This window comes from Zootermopsis nevadensis, unplaced genomic scaffold (assembly GCF_977971745.1).
Source record: "Zootermopsis nevadensis isolate Lab colony 2312 unplaced genomic scaffold, Znev_1.0 Znev_ptg000243l, whole genome shotgun sequence".
Lineage (NCBI taxonomy): Eukaryota > Metazoa > Arthropoda > Insecta > Blattodea > Termopsidae > Zootermopsis > Zootermopsis nevadensis.
In genome coordinates this window covers 122501-130000 of record NW_028259370.1, presented here as the reverse complement: position 1 = coordinate 130000, position 7500 = coordinate 122501, and positions in this window count along the sequence as shown.

Genomic DNA, 7500 nt, shown 5'->3' with positions numbered 1-7500 from the left:
ATTAAAAATAAATTTCCGCTGTGTTAGGTGGGCCTTACTTGGACGGTACGAATTCTGCGGCTATGTCCCGTGGTGCGTGGTACTTGAAACCAGTTCTGCGGCTATGTCCGACCGTGCGTGTTAGTTGAGTCGCTTCAGCGGCTAAGTCCGAAAATTTCCAAAATGCAGAAAAATATTCATAATTGAAGAAAGTTGGCCTTGCTGTGCATAGTAATGCCGTTAATAGATTAAAAATAAATTTCCGCTGTGTTAGGTGGGCCTTACTTGGACGGTACGAATTCTGCGGCTATGTCCCGTGGTGCGTGGTACTTGAAACCAGTTCTGCGGCTATGTCCGACCGTGCGTGTTAGTTGAGTCGCTTCAGCGGCTAAGTCCGAAAATTTCCAAAATGCAGAAAAATACACATAATTGAAGAAAATTGGGCTTGCTGTGCTTAATAAAATCGTTAATAGATTAAAAATAAATTACCGCTGTGTTAGCTGGGCCTTACTTGGACGGTACGAATTCTGCGGCTATGTCCCGTGGTGCGTGGTACTTGAAATCAGTTCTGCGGCTATGTCCGACCGTGCGTGTTAGTTGAGTCGCTTCAGCGGCTAAGTCCAAAAAATTTCCAAAATGCAGAAAAATACACATAATTGAAGAAAATTGGGCTTGCTGTGCTTAATAATATCGTTAATAGATTAAAAATAAATTTCCGCTGTGTTAGGTGGGCCTTACTTGGACGGTACGAATTCTGCGGCTATGTCCCGTGGTGCGTGGTACTTGAACCCAGTTCTGCGGCTATGTCCGACCGTGCGTGTTAGTTGAGTCGCTTCAGCGGCTAAGTCCAAAAAATTTCCAAAATGCAGAAAAATACACATAATTGAAGAAAATTGGGCTTGCTGTGCTTAATAATATCGTTAATAGATTAAAAATAAATTTCCGCTGTGTTAGCTGGGCCTTACTTGGACGGTACGAATTCTGCGGCTATGTCCCGTGGTTTGTGGTACTTGAAACCAGTTCTGCGGCTATGTCCGACCGTGCGTGTTAGTTGAGTCGCTTCAGCGGCTAAGTCCAAAAAATTTCCAAAATGCAGAAAAATACACATAATTGAAGAAAATTGGGCTTGCTGTGCTTAATAATATCGTTAATAGATTAAAAATAAATTTCCGCTGTGTTAGCTGGGCCTTACTTGGACGGTACGAATTCTGCGGCTATGTCCCGTGGTGCGTGGTACTTGAAACCAGTTCTGCGGCTATGTCCGACCGTGCGTGTTAGTTGAGTCGCTTCAGCGGCTAAGTCCGAAAATTTCCAAAATGCAGAAAAATACACATAATTGAAGAAAATTGGGCTTGCTGTGCTTAATAAAATCGTTAATAGATTAAAAATAAATTACCGCTGTGTTAGCTGGGCCTTACTTGGACGGTACGAATTCTGCGGCTATGTCCCGTGGTGCGTGGTACTTGAAATCAGTTCTGCGGCTATGTCCGACCGTGCGTGTTAGTTGAGTCGCTTCAGCGGCTAAGTCCAAAAAATTTCCAAAATGCAGAAAAATACACATAATTGAAGAAAATTGGGCTTGCTGTGCTTAATAATATCGTTAATAGATTAAAAATAAATTTCCGCTGTGTTAGGTGGGCCTTACTTGGACGGTACGAATTCTGCGGCTATGTCCCGTGGTGCGTGGTACTTGAAACCAGTTCTGCGGCTATGTCCGACCGTGCGTGTTAGTTGAGTCGCTTCAGCGGCTAAGTCCAAAAAATTTCCAAAATGCAGAAAAATACACATAATTCAAGAAAATTGGGCTTGCTGTGCTTAATAATATCGTTAATAGATTAAAAATAAATTTCCGCTGTGTTAGCTGGGCCTTACTTGGACGGTACGAATTCTGCGGCTATGTCCCGTGGTGCGTGGTACTTGAAACCAGTTCTGCGGCTATGTCCGACCGTGCGTGTTAGTTGAGTCGCTTCAGCGGCTAAGTCCGAAAATTTCCAAAATGCAGAAAAATATACATAATTGAAGAAAGTTGGCCTTGCTGTGCTTAATAATATCGTTAATAGAATAAAAATAAATTTCCGCTGTGTTAGGTGGGCCTTACTTGGACGGTACGAATTCTGCGGCTATGTCCCGTGGTGCGTGGTACTTGAAACCAGTTCTGCGGCTATGTCCCACCGTGCGTGTTACTTGAGTCGCTTCAGCGGCTAAGTCCGAAAATTTCCAAAATGCAGAAAAATATTCATAATTGAAGAAAGTTGGCCTTGCTGTGCATAGTAATGCCGTTAATTGACTAAAAATAAATTTCCGCTGTGTTAGCTGGGCCTTACTTGGACGGTACGAATTCTGCGGCTATGTCCCGTGGTGCGTGGTACTTGAAACCAGTTCTGCGGCTATGTCCGACCGTGCGTGTTAGTTGAGTCGCTTCAGCGGCTAAGTCCAAAAAATTTCCAAAATGCAGAAAAATACACATAATTGAAGAAAATTGGGCTTGCTGTGCTTAATAATATCGTTAATAGATTAAAAATAAATTTCCGCTGTGTTAGCTGGGCCTTACTTGGACGGTACGAATTCTGCGGCTATGTCCCGTGGTGCGTGGTACTTGAAATCAGTTCTGCGGCTATGTCCCACCGTGCGTGTTACTTGAGTCGCTTCAGCGGCTAAGTCCGAAAATTTCCAAAATGCAGAAAAATATACATAATTGAAGAAAGTTGGCCTTGCTGTGCTTAATAATATCGTTAATAGATTAAAAATAAATTTCCGCTGTGTTAGGTGGGCCTTAATTGGACGGTACGAATTCTGCGGCTATGTCCCGTGGTGCGTGGTACTTGAAACCAGTTCTGCGGCTATGTCCGACCGTGCGTGTTAGTTGAGTCGCTTCAGCGGCTAAGTCCGAAAATTTCCAAAATGCAGAAAAATATTCATAATTGAAGAAAGTTGGCCTTGCTGTGCATAGTAATGCCGTTAATTGACTAAAAATAAATTTCCGCTGTGTTAGGTGGGCCTTACTTGGACGGGACGAATTCTGCGGCTATGTCCCGTGGTGCGTGGTACTTGAAATCAGTTCTGCGGCTATGTCCGACCGTGCGTGTTAGTTGAGTCGCTTCAGCGGCTAAGTCCAAAAAATTTCCAAAATGCAGAAAAATACACATAATTGAAGAAAATTGGGCTTGCTGTGCTTAATAAAATCGTTAATAGATTAAAAATAAATTACCGCTGTGTTAGGTGGGCCTTACTTGGACGGTACGAATTCTGCGGCTATGTCCCGTGGTGCGTGGTACTTGAAATCAGTTCTGCGGCTATGTCCCACCGTGCGTGTTACTTGAGTCGCTTCAGCGGCTAAGTCCGAAAATTTCCAAAATGCAGAAAAATATACATAATTGAAGAAAGTTGGCCTTGCTGTGCTTAATAATATCGTTAATAGATTAAAAATAAATTTCCGCTGTGTTAGGTGGGCCTTACTTGGACGGTACGAATTCTGCGGCTATGTCCCGTGGTGCGTGGTACTTGAAACCAGTTCTGCGGCTATGTCCGACCGTGCGTGTTAGTTGAGTCGCTTCAGCGGCTAAGTCCGAAAATTTCCAAAATGCAGAAAAATATTCATAATTGAAGAAAGTTGGCCTTGCTGTGCATAGTAATGCCGTTAATTGACTAAAAATAAATTTCCGCTGTGTTAGCTGGGCCTTACTTGGACGGTACGAATTCTGCGGCTATGTCCCGTGGTGCGTGGTACATGAAACCAGTTCTGCGGCTATGTCCCACCGTGCGTGTTACTTGAGTCGCTTCAGCGGCTAAGTCCGAAAATTTCTAAAGTGCAGAAAAATATTAAATAAAGCGGTTATATAAGTAAGTATGTGTATGTATTCTAACATATACAAAATTTAGTATGATCGGAAATGATTAAGGAAGAGAAAAACTTAATTAAAATTTCTGGCGGCAGCCGAGGGGCCATCCGCCGGTGTCCGCGGCTCTGCCTCTTCCGTGACTGACGAATGCTGAGATAAGGGGGGTCCAGACTATAGTATATGAGCTTGGCGAGCGAGGCTCTCCTCGAGCAGGGGGAAGTCTGAGATTGGACTACCGGCCGCCGGGGACCCTGTCGCCGGCAGGCCATTCGCGCTTCCGCCCCGCGTTGGCTGAGGCAGTTTAGGGCAAGAGTGGCACAAGTGCACCGACCGCCGTTTCCTTTGGGGTCGGCGCCCGTCACCCCGCTCAGTGGCCGGCGAAGACCGGCCGAGTCTCGGGTTCGAGTCGGCACAGGACACTGAGTGCAAGAGTGACACAAGTAACGGCGTTCACGGGCGGCCTCTGGGAGATTGCCCTCAGTACCACCGGGCAACGCGGGGGACTGCAGGCCTCGACCCGCGCCGCTCGATCCCCGTTTAGGGCAAGAGTGGCACAAGTGCACCGACCGCCGTGTCCTTTGGGGTCGGCGCCCGTCACCCCGCTCAGTGGCCGGCGAAGACTGGTCGAGTCTCGGGTTCGAGTCGGCACTCGAGCCTGAGTGCAAGAGTGGCACAAGTGATGGTCTTCACGGGCGGCCTCTGGGAAGCTGCCCCTAGTACCAGCGGACAACAGCGAGGGACTGCAGGCCTCGGCCCGCGCTACTTGCGACCGTTTAGGGCAAGAGGGGCACAAGTGTATCGACCGCCGTGTAATTTGTGGTCAACCCGCGCTGTTGCCTGCGAAGACCGGCCGAGTCTCGGGTTCGAGTCGGCACAGGGCACTGAGTGCAAGAGTGACACAAGTAACGGCCTTCACGGGCGGCCTCTGGGAGATTGCCCTCAGTACCACCGGGCAACGCGGGGGACTGCAGGCCTCGTCCCGCGCCGCTCGATCCCCGTTTAGGGCAAGAGTGGCACATGTGCACCGATCGCCGTCTTCAACGGGGTCGGCGCCCGTCAACCCGCGCAGTGGCCGGCGGAGGCTCCGGTTCGAGTCGGCACTCGATTCCGAGTGCAAGAGTGGCACACGTGACGGCCTTCACGGGCGGCCTCTGGGAAGCTGCACTTAGTACCAGCGGACAACCGCGGGGGAATGCTTTCCTCGGCCCGGTGTACTTGCAACCGTTTAGTGCAAGTGGGGCACAAATGCACCGACCGCCGTGTCCATCGGGGTTGGCGCACGTCAACACGCGCGGTGTCCGGCGGAGGCTCGGGCTCGAGTCGGCCCTCGACTACGAGTGCAAGAGTGGCACATGTGACGGCCTTTACAGGTGGCTTCTGTGAGCCGGCCCTTAGTACCAGCGTGCATCCGCGGGAGACTGAAGACCTCTCCCCGCGCTGCTCGAACCCCGTTTAGGGCAAGAGGGGCACATGTGCACCGATCGCCGTCTTCATCGGGGACGGCGCCCGTCAACCCACGCAGTGGCCGGCGGAGGCTCCGGTTCGAGTCGGCACTCGATTCCGAGTGCAAGAGCGGCACACGTGACGGCCTTCACGGGCGGCCTCTGGGAAGCTGCACTTAGAACCAGCGCGCATCCGCCGGGGGACTGCTGGCCTCGGCCCGCTCTACTTGCAACCGTTTAGGGCAAGTGGAGCACAAGTGCACCGACCGCCGTGTCCATCGGGGTTGGCGCACGTCATCACGCGCGGTGTCCGGCGGAGACTCGGGCTCGAGTCGGCACTCATCTACGAGTGCAAGAGTGGCACATGTGAAGGCCTTAACGGGCGGCCTCTGGGAAGCTGCACTTAGAACGAGCGCGCATCCGCCGGGGACTGAATTCCTCTCCCCGCGCTGCTCGAACCCCGTTTAGGGCATGGGGGGCACATGTGCACCGATCGCCGTCTTCATCGGGGTCGGCGCCCGTCAACCCACGCAGTGGCCGGCGGAGGCTCCGGTTCGAGTCGGCACTCGATTCCGAGTGCAAGAGTGGCACAAGTGATGGCCTTCACGGGCGGCCTCTCGGAAGCTGCACTTAGAACGAGCGCGCATCCGCCGGGGACTGAATTCCTCTCCCCGCGCTGCTCGAACCCCGTTTAGGGCAAGAGGGGCACAAGTGTACAGAAGTCCGTCTCCTGGGGAATCGCGTGCTCGGCTGCCCTCAATGGACAGGCAGAAGCAGGGGTCTGCTCGTAGGTGACTCGGCACTCGAGTGCAAGATTGGCGCAAGTGACGACTTCTCGTGCGGTCACGGTGAGGCTGCCGGCGGTGTCTCTGGCTTCTGCCGCATATATATTCCCGTTCGTGCCCTCCACGTCTTCAGATTTCAAAGTCCCATCCGTGCGTGTTAGGTAGGCCGATTTTAGGGGACCTGCCGCTCGCATTCGGCCGGGTCGCGCTCTCTGAGGCTCAGACGTTACGAGTCTCCCCTGAAAACGCCGCGCTGGCACCTTATTTTGTAGGAAAATTTCACACTTCCTCTAGTTGAACTAACGGATGCGTCGCTGATAAATTGGCCCTTTTTCCGCATAAGACGATTCCTGAGCCTTGGGTGGTGTCTGGATACATCAGGAGGACACAACTGACGGAAGAAAAGCCCGGGTCCGTCCTCCGCCCGGCAGGGGAACGATTTTACGAAAAAGGCCGGCTTCGTTCCCCTTCCCGGCAAGCAGCAGGTGGACGATTTTACGAGAAAGACCGGGTTCGTCCACCTTCCCGGCAAGCAACAGGGGAACGATTTTACGAAGAAGGCCGGCTTCGTTCCCCTTTCCGGCAAGCAACAGGAGGACGATTTGACGTTAAAGACCGGGTTCGTCCTCCTTCCCGGCAAGCAACAGGGGAACGATTTTACGAAAAAGGCCGGCTTCGTTCCCCTTCCCGGCAAGCAGCAGGTGGACGATTTGACGATAAAGACCGGGTTCGTCCACCTTCCCGGCAAGCAACAGGGGAACGATTTTACGAAAAAGACCGGCTTCGTTCCCCTTCCCGGCAAGCAGCAGGTGGACGATTTTACGAGAGAGACCGGGTTCGTCCACCTTCCCGGCAAGCAACAGGGGAACGATTTTACGAAAAAGACCGGCTTCGTTCCCCTTCCCGGCAAGCAGCAGGTGGACGATTTTACGAGAGAGACCGGGTTCGTCCACCTTCCCGGCAAGCAACAGGGGAACGATTTTACGAAAAAGGCCGGCTTCGTTCCCCTTTCCGGCAAGCAACAGGAGGACGATTTGACGATAAAGACCGGGTTCGTCCTCCTTCCCGGCAAGCAACAGGGGAACGATTTTACGAAAAAGGCCGGCTTCGTTCCCCTTCCCGGCAACCAGCAGGTGGACGATTTGACGATAAAGACCGGGTTCGTCCACCTTCCCGGCAAGCAACAGGGGAACGATTTTACGAAAAAGACCGGCTTTGTTCCCCTTCCCGGCAAGCAGCAGGTGGACGATTTTACGAGAGAGACCGGGTTCGTCCACCTTCCCGGCAAGCAACAGGGGAACGATTTTACGAAAAAGGCCGGCTTCGTTCCCCTTCCCGGCAAACCCTTCGCCACCGCGATGCCGCGGCCCTCTGTCCCCCGGACACGGTCTATAGGCGGCGTATCGTGGACACACTGCAACCGACTCACTCGTAGTCCGGGCGCGTGCTAGACTC